The sequence below is a fragment of the Papio anubis genome, chromosome 12 (assembly GCF_008728515.1).
Source record: "Papio anubis isolate 15944 chromosome 12, Panubis1.0, whole genome shotgun sequence".
NCBI classification, from domain to species: Eukaryota; Metazoa; Chordata; class Mammalia; order Primates; family Cercopithecidae; genus Papio; species Papio anubis.
The window spans coordinates 116703611-116719939 of NC_044987.1; the positions used below are offsets into that span (position 1 = coordinate 116703611).

The 16329-nt window shown below is 49.4% G+C and overlaps 1 protein-coding gene across 6 annotated transcripts in view; it reads left to right on the top strand.

The window, feature by feature from the left end:
• The first annotated feature begins 5025 nt into the window (after positions 1-5025).
• Positions 5026-16329, top strand: part of RAD9A (RAD9 checkpoint clamp component A) — an 80872-nt gene continuing 69568 nt past the window's right edge. For 2 of the 6 annotated variants that reach the window (XM_017948219.3, XM_017948222.3), the window contains exons 1-2: positions 5026-5918; positions 9319-9382. The gene's annotated coding sequence lies outside the window, so the exon portion shown is untranslated. Of the gene's footprint in view, positions 5919-6192; positions 6471-9318; positions 9383-16329 lie in introns of those variants that run through there. The other 4 variants (XM_017948217.3, XM_003909478.5, XM_021925492.2 and 1 more) reach the window with 2 other exon arrangements.

Sequence of the window (16329 nt, forward strand, 5' to 3'; positions counted from 1 at the left end):
CCCTCTCACTTCAGCCTCCTGAGTAGCTAGGACCACAGGCACGTGCCACCACACCTAGCTAACTGGCTGTATCTTTGTCACTTCTTTTGTGTTTTTTTTTTTGTTTTTTGAGACAGGGTCTTGCTCTGTCACCCAGAATAGAGTGCAGTGATATGATCTTGGCTTTCTACAGCCTCAACCTCCCGGGCTCAAGCAATCCTCCTGCATCAGCCCGTAGTAGCTGGGACTACCTGCACATGCCATCATGCCCAGCTAATTTTTCTTTTTTTTTTTTTTCTGTAGAGACGGGGTTTTACCATGTTGCCCAGGCTGTTCTCGAACTCCTGGGCTCAAGCGATCCACACATCTCGACCTCTCAAAGTGTGGGATTACAGGCATGAGCCACTGCGCCTGGCCCATCTTTGTCACTTCTATCCCTCTTCCCAAGATTATGTATGCTCTCTGCTCTATAATACACAACACTGGTTTGGGGAAGGGGCCAGATTCAACTCCTTCCCTCAAAGCAGTCCTCAGAGATGGGAGCTGGCACCAAGCATTCTCAGTGACTGAGACTTCACACCCAGTTTTTTTTTTTTTTTTTTTTTTTTTTTTTTTGAGACAGAGTCTCGCGCTGTGTCACCCAGGCTGGAGTGCAGTGGCGTGATCTCGGCTCACTGCAAGCTCCGCCTCCCAGGTTCACGCCATTCTCCTGCCTCAGCCTCCGAGTAGCTGGGACTACAGGCGCCCGCCACCACGCCCGGCTAGTTTTTTGTATTTTTAGTAGAGACGGGGTTTCACCATGTTAGCCAGGATGGTCTCGATCTCCTGACCTCGTGATCCACCCGCCTCGGCCTCCCAAAGTGCTGGGATTACAGGCTTGAGCCACCGCGCCCGGCCTACACCCAGTTTTAAGAATGAATCTCTCACCCGGGCCCTGGTGGGACTCCCAGCACTGCTCTAACCCTGAAGTGCCCAGTGGCAGGAGACTCAGATTTAGCCCCAGCTTCACCACTTATGAATTACTTTACTTTGAGTCTCTGTTTCTTTCTGTAAAACAACGGGATTAGACCTGGAAATCCCTAAGTACCCCTCTACATTTTGATGCATTTTATTTTATTTATTATTTAATTTTATTTTTGAGACCGGGTCACTATTCATCAATAAATGACCACTTAACTGATGGATTCCATCAAATAGAACATGTGTTTTTTGTTGTTGTTGTTGTTGTTTTTTGAGACGGAGTCTCGCTCTGTCGCCCAGGCTGGAGTGCAGTGGCCGGATCTCAGCTCACTGCAAGCTCTGCTTCCTGGGTTTACGCCATTCTCCTGCCTCAGCCTCCCGAGTAGTTGGGACTACAGGCGCCCGCCACCTCGCCCGGCTAGTTTTTTGTATTTTTTAGTAGAGACGGGGTTTCACCGTGTTAGCCAGGATGGTCTCGATCTCCTGACCTTGTGATCCGCCCGTCTCGGCCTCCCAAAGTGCTGGGATTACAGGCTTGAGCCACCGCGCCTGGCCATTATTTTTTAAATGAGGCAAATCTCTCATGTACCATTTGTGGGCAAAACTCCAATGGTGTTTCCTCTGCCCTCACACCATCACAGTTACCAACACATAAGACTGGTGACCAAAGGTATTGGGTGGGCCAGGAGCAGTGGCTCACACCTGTAATCCTAGCTACTCAGGAGGCTGAAGCGGGTGGATCACCTGAGGGCAGGAGTTCGAGACCAGCCTGGCCAGCATGGTGAAACCCCCGACTCTACTAAAAATACCAAAAAAATTAGCCAGGCATGGTGGTGGGCACCTGTAATCCCAGCTACTCAGGAGGCTGAGGCAGGAGAATTGCTTCAACCCAGAAGGTGGAGGTTGCAGTGAGCCAAGATTGCGCCATTGCACTCTAGCCTGTGTGACAAGAGTAAGACTCCATCTCAAAAAAAAAAAAAAGTGTGGGTGTCTCTCCCCACACACCAAGCAACAGACCAGCTGGGTGGCCTCCAATTCCATTCCAACTCTGTCTACCGGGAGACAGTGTCAGATCCCACAGGTTGAGGGCTCAGCCCCCAAGACTGCATCTCCCTTCCCTCAGACCGTAGTCAAAAGTCCAGGCCTCCAGAACTTCTGCCTGACCAGCTTCAAGTTGGGGTTCCCACGATCCCCTCTTTGGGTTTGATTAATTTGCTGGAGCAGCTCACAGAACTCAAAGAAACACTTATGTTTAGTGGCTTATAATAAAGGATACTACAAAGGATAAAGATGAAGAGATGTGTAGGGTGAGGCATGGGGGAGGGTGCGGAGTGTGCACGCCCTCCCTAGGTGCCCCTCCATCAAGGAACCTGCACATGGTCAGCTACCCAGAGCTCCAAGAAGCCAGTCCTCTTGGGTTTTTAATGGAAGCTTCATGACAACAGCATTCCTTACACCAGGGTATAGGGTGAGGAGGAAGGTCTTTCTGAAAGTGGGGGGGAACAGTAGAGCCCTGCCTTGGGGCAGGGGAAAGGAGGGCAGAATGTCAAGAGGTTGTTTCCTGTGGCCTGCTCCTGAGGCCTGACACACTCAACATTAGAACAAAAGACTGAAGAAGGGCTATGAGGATGATGAGCCAGGAGCCCTGGACGAAAACCAATGTATGTATAACACCACGGTACCGATGTAGAACTCGGTGATATGAACAAATTTTCAAAGTATAGAATAGTATGTTAACATGCTGTTGTCTGTATTTAAAAATATGCCGATACCAATATATTTGATTACATAAGCATGGGGTACCTGGAGTGCCTCAAAAGGCAGCTGGTAACAAATCATTGCCTGAGTAGACGTGAAGGACTGGAGGACAGAGTAGGAGCGAGATTTACTTTTCATTTTATATCCTTCTTTATTATTTTTTGCCCCTCTAGCAATTTGTGTGAGCTTTGTGTATACACAGGGTTCCTTTTTTTTTTCGGAGACAGAGTCTCGCTCTGTCTTCCAAGCTGGAGTGCAATGGTGCAATCTTGGCTCATTGCGACCTCTGTCTCCCAGGTTCAAGCAATTCTCCTGCCTCAGGCTTCCAAAGAGCTGGGATTATAAGCGCGCGCCACGATGCGCAGCTAATTTTGTATTTTTAGTAGAGACAGCATTTTGCCATATTGGCCAGGCTGGTCTCGAACTCCTGACCTCAGGTGATCCAACCACCTTAGTTAGCCTCCCCAAAGTACTGGAATTACAGGCGTGAGCCACTGCACCCAACCCATAGGATTCTTAATTTTTGTAGGTTTTGTTTTGTTTTGTAGAGATGGGGTTTCACTATATTGCCCAGGCTGGTCTCGAACTCCTGGGCTCAAGCAATCCGCCTGCCTCAGCCTCCCAAAGTGCTGGGATTACAGGCATGAGCCACCACACTTGGTGCCCTCTTGTCTGTATTTTTGATGCAGTTTCCCCTCCAGTCTTCATTTCCCTGATTGCTGACTTCTGACTTCTTAGAATCCTCTTGGATTCTAGTGGATCCCACAGCTAGTGAGCCCCACAGCTCTGAGTTCCTGATCAGACCTGCCTTCTGAGATGCACAGGCTGCAGGAGGGCAGGGCCTGGCCTTGGCTTCCCCCGACACTCTCACCACCACCCACCCACCTGCAGCCCTAGGTTAGGAATACTGAAAGGGCAGCCTGGGTAGGACTCCTAGTTGGCCACAGAATGGGGGGTAGCCCCCAGTGTTTGCTCAGCAGAATGGATCAGGAATCAGAACTAGCTTCCCTGTACCCCACATCTTGTGGCCCTTAGGCATACCACCCAGATAGGTGCCAAGGATTCCTCTTCTGGAAGGGAGGTAGAGGCTAAATTCTGGCAATGTCTAGATAGCATGTATTGTTAAAATGTATCAAAGTGTAGCCAGGCATGGTGGCCCTGTAGTCCCAGCTACTCAGGAGGCTGAGGTGGGATGTCTTGAGCCTGGGAGGCAGAGGTTGCAGTGAGCAGAGATCACCCCACTGTACTCCAACCTGGGTGACAGAGCGAGACTCTGTCTCAGGAGAAAAAAAAAAAAAAAGCACCCCTGTATATACTTTTTTTTTTTTTGAGACAGAGTCTCACTCTGTCGCCTGGGCTGGAGTGCAGTGGCGCCATCTTGGCTCACTGCAACCTCAGTCTCCCGGGTTCAAGCGATTCTCCTGCCTCAGCCTCCTAAGTAACGGGGATTACAAGCGCCCGTCACCACATCCAGCTAATTTTTTGTATTTTCAGTAGAGACGGGGTTTCACTGTGTTGGCCAGATTGGTCTCGAACTCCTGACCTCGTGATTCACCTGCCTCAGCCTGTGCTGGGATTACAGGCGTGAGCCACCGCGCCCGGCCTGTATATACTTTTTCATGCACACATGATCGCTAAATCTGTAGGATAAAACTTCTAGAATTCTTGAAGCAAAGGCTTTCTTTCCAAGAAAGTGCACCAATTTATAGTGAATGGCAATGCCTGTGTCCTTAACGGACTACCCAGCCTACACATCAATGTCATCATCTTGCAACACTCCCAGAGGGAGAAAGGGCAGGCATTATGATTACCACCGTTTTTAAGCAATTAATTAATTAATTACTTTTTTGAGACAGAGTCCCACTCTGTGGCCCAGACTGGAGTGCAGCGGCACGATCTTGGCTCACTGCAACTTCCGCCTGCCTCCTAGGTTCAAGTGATTCTCATGTCTCACCCTCCTGAGTAGCTGGGATCACAGGCATGTGTCACGACGCCGGCTAATTTTTGTATTTTTAGTAGAGGACGGGGGTCTCACCATGTTGGCCAGGCTGATCTCGAACTCCTGACCTCCGCTGCTCCACCCCCTTCGGTCTCCCAAAGTGCTGGGATTACAGGCGTGAGCCGCCGCACCCGGCCCAATACCATCGTTTTCTAGAAATGAGTAAACTGAGGCTCAGAGAAGTAACTACTTAGTCTAACAGAGCCGGAATCAGATCCTGGGTTTCTAGATTCTCATTCCAAGAGCCTAACTCGGCAGTGGGGAAGGTGGCTCCTGGGCAGTCAACTGACTGCACAGTTCCGCCCAAGGCGGGACCTGGATCTAGAAGTGCTCGGAGCTCGCGGGTGGGAGGATCAGGATGACTGCTGCTCCCGGAGCCAGCTTTCAACTCCCACCCCGCACAGGAGCCTCAGCAGCGCGAGGCGTCGCCCAGACCAGACCTGGAACCCTTGCAGCACGACCGCCGCGCGCTTCCCTCCGGATCCAGCTCCCACCGTCAGAGCGTCCTCCCTCCGCCGCGCCCCGCTCAGCCCAGGCTGGGGCGGGGCCTCGGAAGCGGTCGCCCTCGCCCCGGACAGGGCGGTCCCTCGTTAGGCCAAGTTTTCAAACGGCAAAATCAACCGCGCGGAAGAGACTCTGCCTTCTCTTCACTCCGCATCCCAGACGCCTCAGAGAAACTGCCTTTCAGACCTTCGCGGCCTCTCCTGTGCCCGCAGCGCCCGGGAGCTGGGGACCCGGGTTAGCCACATCGACCGCAACGTTCGCGCGCCACCTTGTGTCTGTTCCTTTAGCTTCCAGGGACAACCCAGAAACCACATTTCCCAGCGTGCCTAGCGCCTCTGCGCAGGCGCAAATAGTTTTCCCTCGTTGCCATGGGAACCTCGCCCCTTCTAGAGTCCCGGCCGCTTGACTCAGCGAGGCGCGGTGTGGTTTTTTCCTGAGGTACTCTGGGGCTGGGACCCGGTCTGCAGAAGGTCCAGGGGGCGGCGTAGGGGGATTGAGGAGAGGAGACCAAGCCGGCCTTGCCTCCGGGACCAGCGCTTCCAAATAATCTGGGGCGTCCCGGCGTGCACACGCTCCTGAGGCCTTGCCGTTCTGAGGAAAGGGGCTGGCGAGGCGACCAGGGTCCGCGATGCCGGGGTCCGGCTGTGGCCCGCGAAGGCCCGCTCGCCCGCGCCGGCGTCTTGTCACCGCGAGCCGAGGGCCTTTGCGCGGCCGACAGGTACTCCCGGGAGCTGGCAGCCCACGGGGAGGGTTCGCGGCGCAGGTGAACGCGGAGGTAGAATCAGACAGGGCGGTGAGTGCGCCCGGGGCTGGATCTGGCTCAGCCGCTGGTGGATTCGGAACCCGGGAGGCCCCCAGGCCCTGTGGGCTTCGGTTCCCCCGCTCTGTAAAATGAGGCTTGGACTGGAATTCTAGTGCCCATTGCGATTCCGTTGCAGAGCCGCCCCTGGCTCTGTGTGACCTACGAGTTCCTTCTTCTGTAAAATAAGGAGGCTGAAACGGATGATCCCTAACGTCTCTTCCGACGGTGCAGTATGTTACACACTGCTGGCTCCATTGCCCCTTATTGCACCCCAAGTGCAAGAAGAAAGAAGGGAACCTGGGATGATCTGAGCAAGACTCTCAGCTTGGGATCTAGAGTCAGAGAAACTTGGGTTTGTGACTTTGGACAAACTTATTACATCTCTTGAGACTCAGCTGCTTCATTTGCAAGATTGGGGATAATGTTAATACTACCTCCGGTTTTTGAGGATTAAATGAGATGACACATGTAAGTTTTTAGCCCAGGGACTGCATAGAGGAAGTGCTATCCCAGGTCCCAGCTATCGTTTCTGACAATTTCTACAACAGTCCCTAGCCACCATAAGACCTTTTCTTAATTTTTGAATTCACTTTATTTCTGGGCAAGTTCATTCTCCTAGGAAGGACGGTTTTTTGTTTTTTGTTTTTTGTTCGTTTGTTTATTTTGAGACAGTGTCTCACTGTCACCCAGGCTGGAGTGCAGTGGTGTGATCTCTGCTCACCCCACCCTCCTCCTCCTGAGTTCAAGCGATTATCGTGCCTCAGCCTCCTGAGTAACTGGGACTACAGGCGTGTGCCATTACTCCCGGATAATTTTTGTATTTTTTGGTAGAGATGGGGTTTCTCCCCATGTTGGCCAGGCTGGTCTCAAACTCCTGGTCTCAAACTCCTGGCCTTAAGAGATCTGCCCACCTCGGCCTCCCAAAGTGTTGGGATTACAGGCGTGAGCCACCACACCTGGCTAGGCAGGATGGTTTTGTAGGCTGATTTTGATGGGGAAACCTGAGTCTTTTTACCCAAGGTTGGATGCTCAAGGCCAGTGTATTGCCTCCATTCAGCTGTAGGCTGAATTATAGCGTTACCACACAGCATTTAGGGAGGATGCAGGCTTAATGCCACATAGCAGGGTAGACACTTAAGGTTCATAGAGGATATGAGTACTTACATGTTATGATGCAAAAGCAGCTGAATATAGAATTATATATTTACATAAGACTGGTTACTTTCATGGTTATAAGGAATGCATAAGAATTCTATGCTGCTTGCATTGAGTTCAAGCTTTGTGTTAATTGAGAAAATTGTAACAAGGAGTTTTAAATTAATGAAAAAAGTATATATTTTAAAAATCTGGGAACATCCAATAATTTCACAAACAAGCCTTCATTCGTCCAACAAACATCTTGTCTCACTTTGTCTTCCAGGCTGGAGGGCAGTGGTGTGATCTCGGCTCACTGCACCCTCTGCCTCCTGGGTTCAAGCGATTCTTCTGCCTCAGCCTCTCAAGTAGCTGAAATTACAGGCACACACCACCATGCCTGGCTAATTTTTGTATTTTTAGGAGAAGTGGGGTTTCACCATGTTGACCAGGCTGGTCTTGAACTCCTGACCTCAGGTGATCTGCCCACCTCAGCCTCCCAAAATGCTGGGATTGGCCGGGCACGGTGCCTCAAGCCTGTAATCCCAGCACTTTGGGAGGCTGAGACGGGCGGATCACGAGGTCAGGAGATCAAGGCCATCCTGGCTAACACGGTGAAACCTCTTGTCTCTACTAAAAAATACAAAAAAAAACTAGCCGGGTGTGGTGGTGGGCGCCTGTAGTCCTAGCTACTCGGGAGGCTGAGGCACGAGAATGGCGTGAACCTGGGAGGCGGAGCTTGCAATGAGCTGAGATCGCTCCACTGCACTCCAGCCTAGGCGACGGAGTGAGACTCCGTCTCAAAAAAAAAAAAAAAAAAAAAAAAAAGCTGGGATTACAGGTGTGAGCCACCATGCTTGGCTTTCCATGAATATTTTTTGAGCACCTACTGTGTACATGGAACTGTGCAGGGTGCTCTGAGGGATATGAAGATGTAAAAGACACTTTCTCTGCTCTCAGGAAATACAGTCTAGTAGAGAAGATCAATTATGCATTAAAAACATAAAATTCAAGTAGAAAGTGATGTGTCATAGAGAGGCCCAGGTTACTGCTCTGAAGATTCAGAGGCAGGAGACATCGCTGCCGAGTCACACTGTATAATGAGAGAATCAAAAAGACAGCATTTGAAACTCCTAAAGCATGTAAACAATGTAGATATGCCAAGAAGTAGGCAAAAGATATTCCGGGCACCCATTCCATAACTTTGAGATACATGAAGGAGAGCTGTCTGTAGCCCTGATTAAATGGTGAGCTTCTGGGAGGCAGGGAGTAGATTTTGGTCAGTGTTTTCCTCCCCTGATTGGCACATGGTTGCTATGGTAAATATTAGCGAATGAGTAGGGGCTACGAGTTTCGTGTGGAGAGGAATGGAGCTGTGGTCTCTATATTACCCTGAAGCTCTTTGATTAGACTCACATGCTGTCTCAGAGCCATTCTTCTAGGGGAAAGAGGCGAATCGGCAGATGATTATGGGGCAAGGGCCATATTGTTGGCATCTTTAGTGCAGTACCAGCTGAGAGCCCAGGGAACAAGGTCTCATCAGTGGATAAGGGGTTTGTGAGCCTGTTTCCCTGGAACCAAGGTGAAGAACCATGAGGGAAGGAAACGGAAGCATAGGACCATGCAGCAGTCCTCAGACCAGTGACGGACACTCCCTTGACTCTTGTGTCCATTCTTGGCTTTTCTTTTTCTATGGCCCACTCCTTCCTAGGGAGATTTCTCTCCCATCTGTGACCCAGTTGGTAGTGGGAAGCTGTGTCCACCATGCCAGCAGATTGCCAAGACCTGCCGCTGCTGCACAGGAAGGAAGCTGGCTTCAGCACACCATCTTCAGGCTGACTTCCAGGGCCCTGCCCTTTTCCAGTTCTGTCCAGGGCTGAACCTGCACTAGGAGCTAACCTTGAAGGAGACCCCTTCGAGACAGGTGTTTAATGGCCTGTGGAGGGGAGAACGACCTCAGGAGCTGGGATAGCAAAAGTAGAAAAGATTGAAAGGAGAATGGCCTGAGGACAGGGCAAATCCTCCCAAGTCCTGTTTAATTCATCCAAGGTCTAGATTCCCACTGGAATCTTCTGTTGCTCAGAAGGTGGAGTCATCCTCAGAAAAAGGAAGCTGGGGAGAGATTAAGCAGATGCAACCAGACAGGGGATAGAGCACAACTGACTGTCTTTTTTGTCCCTAGATATGGGATGTTGGAGGACATCTGGGGACCACAAATACTCCTTCTCCTGGAGATGCAACTCAAGGTGAGCCTTTATACCATCCTTCTGGCAACCCGTGCTCCCTCTCCAGAGAATGGTTCTTCCTTTTCATCCTTCTTTCCCACTTTACTCCCGCTCCACGGGCCACAGGTAAGGGCCTGCAGGGTGTATCAGGATTTCCTTATAGCTAAGTGCCATGTGAAGCCTGAGTAGCTCCAGGCCTGGTACTTGATAAGAGGTTATGACAGCCCAGTGCCTGCCATGGAGGCCTCTGTCTGCCTACTTCAAGGGCGTTATGGTCCTATGCAATTTACTAAGCACTGGCACTTACATGTGATCTCATTTAATCTCAACAGCTGTAAGGTCTTGTATTGTGACTTTCACTTTTCCACGTGAGGGATCTGATTTCTTAGGTTGTAGGTCAAAGAACTAAATGATACCACTGAGAGCAGTGATCTTTCCACCGCCTCCATAATCACTGACAGGGTGCCATCTGTCTGCTAGTGAGAACACGGTCCTAGGTTAACCTGAAACTAGACCAAGACTCTCCTTTTTTCCCATTTCAGCTAGAATTTCCTGCCCATTTTCCTCAGTGTCCTATCCCAGCACAGCTTCTCTGTGTCATTGGACACGTTTGATCTGAGTTTCTCGCTTTCATGCCCTCAGTACATGCTGACTTGTTCTCAGGGCAGCAGGTCCCATCAGAGAGCTTGTGCTCTTCCCCTTGACTCTGCCAGGTGCACCCTCTCCCAGGTAGGCACCCTGGGTAGCTGTGAGACTTTAGGGGATTCTGTATCTGGGTTAGAGAACCAGGAATAGGAAAACTGTTCCCCTGCTGGGTGGGGAAGGAAGTTAGCAAAAGTTTGCCTGATGGGATTGGCCTGGATAGTAATGCTACACCCTATGCGACCCCATCTCATTGGCACCCCTGGCAGAGCAGCTCAATGAGCCATAGAGGTAAAGGTGGAAGGTGAGTGTGGCAAGGAAGGTAAAGGCTCAGGCTAAAGGCTAAAGAAGGGTCCCACCTGCTGGCATAACTCAAGCCGGAGCCATGGAGGTGGAGGTGGGAGACACGTTTGGGTAAAGGAGGATGCCCCTGGGGAGAGGGAGCTGGTTATATGCATCCTACATAATTTATCTTCATATGGCCTGAGAAGGCTTGGAGCTGGCCTGCTTTGCCCAGAACAGCAGCAGCCTGTCTCCCCAGGCAGCGCACACTGCTGTGCAGCTCCTCTCTTGGTTTGGCGGACTGACTCCCATCCTCTGATGGCCCTCGAGAGACCTTTTTCACACCCTCCACCCTCCCTGGTGGCTCAGCTAGATGCCTCCTCCAGCTCTATCCGCCGTCTGAGATCTGATCATCCCAAATGTTCCTATGCCAGGCTGAACTCTGCCTTCTCAGAATGTCCTCACTCCTGCCAACCTGAAGCTCTTATTTTCAACACAGAAATGGGAAATTGGGAGGGAGGCTGAGTGCCATGGGGCCTAGAGTATGTGGTTTGGAGGCAACCAGTGGAATCATTTTGGGGTTAATGGGATGCCTGAGCTGATAAGCAGAGATCCCCCCGGCCGCTACTCCCGAATATCCCTGTGGTGGGTGGCGCTGTGTGGAGCAAGGCCTATGTGCAGCACCATCCGCAGGTGGTCCCCACTTGCCCACCCCACCATCCTGCTGCAGCTTCACCCTCACCCTCCACCTCAGCCCTGTTCATTTCTCTCTTCCTTCTTTCCCTCCTCTCCTCCCTCTCGGTAGTGCAAGCAGCAGCTGTTGACCCCAGTGGCACATATGCTTGCCTGGCCTATCTGCACTTGAGCTTCCTACGGGTGCCCATCTTGGCCTGCATGCTGCAGGACTTGTGCTTCTGTGCAGATACCTCTGATTCTTCTCCTCTTCAAAAGGAAAAAGGACTCAGATAAGAGAGGAGGTTAGGGAAAGAAGACTTGAACTACTTTTTTTTTTTTTTTTTTTTGAGACGGAGTCTCGCGCTGTGTCACCCAGGCTGGAGTGCAGTGGCGCGATCTCGGCTCACTGCAAGCTCCGCCTCCCAGGTTCACGCCATTCTCCTGCCTCAGCCTCCGAGTAGCTGGGACTACAGGCGCCCGCCACCACGCCCGGCTAGTTTTTTGTATTTTTAGTAGAGACGGGGTTTCACCATGTTAGCCAGGATGGTCTCGATCTCCTGACCTCGTGATCCACCCGCCTCGGCCTCCCAAAGTGCTGGGATTACAGGCTTGAGCCACCGCGCCCAGCCTACTTTTTTTTTTTTTTTGAGACGGATTCTTGCTCTGTCATCCAGGCTGGAGTGCAGTGGCGTGATTTCAGCTCACTGCAACTTCTATCTCCCAGGTTCAAGTGATTCTCCTGTCTCAGCCTCCCAAGTAGCTAGGATTACAGGCGCATGCCACTGTGCCTGGCTAATTTTTGTACTTTTAGTAGAAATAGGGTTTCACCATGTTGGCCAGGCTAGTCTCAAACTCCTGACCTTGTGATCCGCCCGCCTCGGCCTCCCAAAGTGCTGGGATTACAGGCGTGAACCACCGCACCCGGCCCAGACTCTCTATTCTTTTGCTGAAGGCTTTTATCAATCTGATGCCAGCCTACGTTTCTGGCTTTCTCTCCCAGAACATCCTAGTATGTACCGTTCACTGTCATCACACTAGACTACCAACTGTTTCTCAAAAACACTTTTTCTGCCTCTTCACCTTTGCTCATGCTTACCTTTCTATCTGGGAGGGTTCCTTCCACCATTCATCTCTCCACTTAAAAATACTTTTTGAGCACTTTTTATTTTGAAAAATTTCAGTGCAGAGAAGTTGAAAGAATAGTACAGTGAACAGCTATGTAACCTACACCTGGATTCGCCAGTTGTTATTGCCATGTTTCTTTCTTTTCTCTCTCTTTTTATCCTGGACCAACTGAAAATAAGTTGCGGGCATTATGACACTTTACCCCTAAATATTTTGGTCTGTATCTCCTCATAATAAGGACATCATCCTGCATAACCACAATCTTTTCTTTTCCTTTTTTTGTTGAGACTGAGTCTCACTCTGTCACCAGGCTGGAGTGTAGTGGTACGATCTTGGCTCACTGCATCCTCCACCTTCTGGGTTCAAGCGATTCTCCTGCGTCAGCCTCCCAAGTAGCTGGGACTACAGGCGTGCAACCCCATGCCCAGATAATGTTTGTATTTTTAGTGGAGATGGGGTTTCACCATGTTGGCCAGGATGGTCTCGATCTCTTGACCTTGTGATCTGCCTGCCCTGGCCTCCCAAAGTGCTGGGATTAAAGGCGTGAGCCACTGCGCCTAGCCAGTCTTTTCTTTAAAAAAAAAAAAAAAAAAAAAAAAAAATCTGGGACTGAGTGTGCTGGCTCATGCCTGTAATCCCAGCACTTTGGGAGGCCAAGGTGGGAGGACTGCTTAAGGCCAGGATTCAAGACTAGCCTGGACAACATAGTGAGATTCCCATCTCTACAAAAATATTTAAAAATCAGCCTGGGTGACAAAGTGAGACCCTGTCTCAAAGAAAAAAAAAAAAAAAAAAAAAAAGATAATAATGTGATTATTAGGCCAGGCATGGTAGCTCATGCCTATAATCCCAGCAGTTTGGGAGGCCAAGGCAGGAAGAGCACTTGAGCCTAGGAGGCTGAGGCTACAGTGAGCAATGTTCTTGCCACTGCACTCCAGCCTTAGCGACAGAGTGAGACCCTATCTGTAAAAAAAAAAAAAAAAAAAAAAGTTAAAAATTAACTGGGCATGCCAGGCGCGGTGGCTCACACCTGTAATCCCAGCACTTTGGGAGGCCGAGGTGGGTGGATCATGAAGTCAGGAGTTTGAGACCAGCCTGGCCAACATGGTGCAACCCCGTCTCTACTAAAAATACAAAAATTAGCCTGGCATGGTGGCAAGCACTTGTAATCCCAGCTACTTGGGAGGCTGAGGCAGGAGAATCGCTTGAACCTGGGAGGCAGAGGTTGCAGTGAGCCGAGATCATGCCACTGCACTCCAGCTTGGGCGACAGAGAGAGATTCCATCTCAAAAAAAAAAAAAAAAATTTTAACTGGGCATACTGGTGTGTGCCTATAGTCCCAACTACTCAGGGGACTGAGACAAGAGGATGGCTTGAGCCCGAGAGTTTGAGAGGCTGCAGTGAACCATGATTGCACTGCTGCACTCCAGCCTAGATGACAGAGTAAGACACTGTCTCTAAAACACAACAAAAAATAAAAATGTGGTAAAATATACATAAAATTTACTATTTGGCTATTTTAAAGTATATAGTTGTGGCATTACGTACATTCACAGTGTTGTGTAACCGTGACCACGATCCATTTCCAGAACTACTTCATCATCACCAACAGAAACTGTACCCATTGAATGATAGCTCCCCATTCCCCCTGGTAACTTCAGTTTTACTTTCTGTCTGTGAATTTGCCTCTTTTAATTACCTCATATAAGTTGAGACACACATTATTTGTCCTTTGATGTGTGGCTTACTTCACTTAGCATATTGTTTTTAAGGTTCAGCCATGTTGTAGCACATGTTCAGAATTTCAGTCTTTTTTTAAGGCTGAATAATATTCTCCTATATGGATAGACCACATTTTGTTTACTGATAGACATTTGGAATGTTTTAGCCTTTGGCTGTTGTGAATATGCCGCCATGAACATTGGTTTACTAGTATTGGAATCACTGCTTTTAATTCTTTAGGGTACATACTAAGAGTGGAATTGCTGGATAATATGGCAATTCCGTTAACTTTCTGAGAAACTGCCACCTGTTTTACAAAGTGACCAAGAAATAAAAATGCAATATTATTATCTAGACTACAGATCATAATTACATTTCTCTAAATATCCCTATGTTTTCCATTACAGCTTTAAAAAAATATCTGATTCAGGATTGAATGAGGGATCACTGATTGTATTTGGTTGTCATGTCTCTTGATTCTTTCTTTTTTTTTTTTTTTTTTTTTTTTTTGAGACGGAGTCTCGCTCTGTCGCCCAGGCTGGAGTGCTGTGGCCGGGTCTCAGCGCACTGCAAGCTCCGCCTTCCGGGTTCCCGCCATTCTCCTGCCTCAGCCTCCCGAGTAGCTGGGACCACAGGCGCCCGCCACCTCGCCCGGCTAGTTTTTTGTATTTTTTTAGTAGAGACGGGGTTTCACCGTGTTAGCCAGGATGGTCTTGATCTCCTGACCTCGTGATCCGCCCGTCTCGGCCTCCCAAAGTGCTGGGATTACAGGCTTGAGCCACCGCGCCCGGCTCTTGATTCTTTCTTAATTTAGAATGGTCTTCCTGTCTTTTTGTTTTTCATGACATTGACATTTTTGAAGAATCCAAATTGTCTTGTAGGATATCCTTCAATTTGGGTCTCTTTGAATGTTTCTTTATAATTAGATTCACAGTAAGCCTTTTTGCAAGAATACTACATAATACTACAAGAATACTAAGGATATTGTATAACATGTTCTTCCTATTCGTTGCATTACTTTAGTCATGTAATGTTGCCTTATCCCATTGATGATACTGAGTTTATTTTACTTTTTATTTTTATTTTTTCTTTTGAGGCAGAGTTTCACTCTGTCACCCAGGCTGGAGTGCAGTGGCACGGTTTCCGCTCACTGCAACCTCTGCCTCCTGGGTTCAAGTGATTCTCCTGCTTCAGCCTCCCTAGTAGCTGGGATTACAGGCATGCGTCACCATGCCCAGCTAATTTTTGTATTTTTAGTAGAGACAGCGTTTTGCCATGTTGGCTAGGCTGGTCTTGAACCCCAAACCTCAGGTGATCTGCCTGCCTTGGGCTCCCAAAGTGTTAGGATTACAGGCGTGAGCCACTGCGCCCAGTTGATACTAAGTTTATTTACTCGGTTAAGATGGTATCTGCTAGATCTCTCTATTGAGAGGGAGCTCTTTTCCACATGTAAAAATAAATAACTTGTTGGGTGGTAAGTTGAGACCATGTTCCCCAACAATCTATCAGCCATTGGCCTTAGTGTTAATAATCCTTGCCTAATTTATTTATTTCATTGTGTTTGTAATATTTCTTTATTTATTTATTTAATTTTAGAGACCGGGTCTTGCTATGTTGCCCAGGCTGGAGTGCAGTGGCTATTCACAGGCGCAGCCATAGCATACTACTGCCTCAAACTCATGGGCTCAAGTAATCCTCCTAATATTTACAGATAGAAATTTTTTTTTTTTTTTTTTGAGATGGTTTCTTGCTCTGTCGCCCAGACTTAAGTACAGTGGCGTGATCTCGGCTCACTGCAAGCTCCACCTCCTGGGTTCATGCCATTCTCCTGCCTCAGCCTCCCGAGTAACTGGGATTACAGGCACCCGCCACCACGCCCAGCTAATTTTTTTGTTTTTTTAGTAGAGACGGGGTTTCACAGTGTTAGCCAGGATGGTCTCGATCTCCTGACCTCATGATCCGCCCAACTTAGCCTCCCAAAGTGCTGGGATTACAGGCGTGAGCCACTGCGCCCGGCCAGAAGATTTTTTTTTTTTTTGAGATGGAGTCTCACTCCGTCACCCAGGCTGGAGTGTAATGGTATGGTCTTGGCTCACTGCAACCTCCGCCTCCCGGGTTCAAGCTATTCTCCTGCCTCAGCCTCCTGAGTAGCTGGGGCTGCAGGCACAGACCACTACACCTGGCTAATTTTTGTATTTTTAGTAAAGACGGGGTTTCATTGCGTTGGCCAGGCTGGTCTCGAACTCATGACCTCGTGATCCGCCACCCCCCCCCACCCCCCGCAGCCTTCCATAATGCTGGGATTACAGCCTTCCATAGTGCTGGGATTACAGATAGAATCTGTACAGAGGTGTTTTTTTTTTTTTTTTTTGGATGGAGTCCCGCTGTATCACCCAGGCTGGAGTGCAATGGCACGATCTTGGCTCGCTGCACCCTCCAGCTCCTGGGTTCAAGCAATTCTCCTGCCTCAACCTCCCAAGTAGCTGGGACTACAGGCACACACCACCACACCTGGTGATATT